Below are 535 nucleotides of genomic sequence, written 5' to 3'. Positions count from 1 at the left end.
GTCTTGCAACTTAGATACCAGCTCACCCACAGTGGGATAGAGAACAAGCAGGCTCTTTGGATTCCTGATTCCAGGACGTAGCTATTGCATGGCATTTCTGGGCCTGTCCTGGGCTAGAGGGGAGTCCACTCCTCTGAAAGGTGAGTCCCGGGCCATGTAGCATTCACCAAAAATAAAAAATTGAAATATAACATCAACCATCTTCTCTGACCACTGTGAAATAAAACTAGAAATTAATAATAAGAGAATTTTGAAAACTATACAAATACATGGAAATTATACAATATGTCATGAATGACCAGTGGGCCACTGAAGAAACTAAGAAGAAAATTGAAAAATTTCTTGAAACAAATAATAATGGAAACATAACATACCAAAACCTATGGGATACAGCAAAAGCAATACTAAGAAGGAAATTTATAGCTATAAGTCCCTACATCAAAAAAATCAAAAAAGAGGAAAAACCAAATAAATAACCTAACAATGCATCTTCTTTTTCTTTTTTTTTTTTTCTTTTTTTTTTTTTTTTTTTTTT

This window comes from Cebus imitator, unplaced genomic scaffold, assembly GCF_001604975.1.
Source record: "Cebus imitator isolate Cc_AM_T3 unplaced genomic scaffold, Cebus_imitator-1.0 Scaffold314, whole genome shotgun sequence".
In the NCBI taxonomy this organism is placed as follows: Eukaryota; Metazoa; Chordata; class Mammalia; order Primates; family Cebidae; genus Cebus; species Cebus imitator.
The sequence above is the reverse complement of the archived record's forward strand: the minus strand, read 5'-3'. Positions refer to the sequence as shown.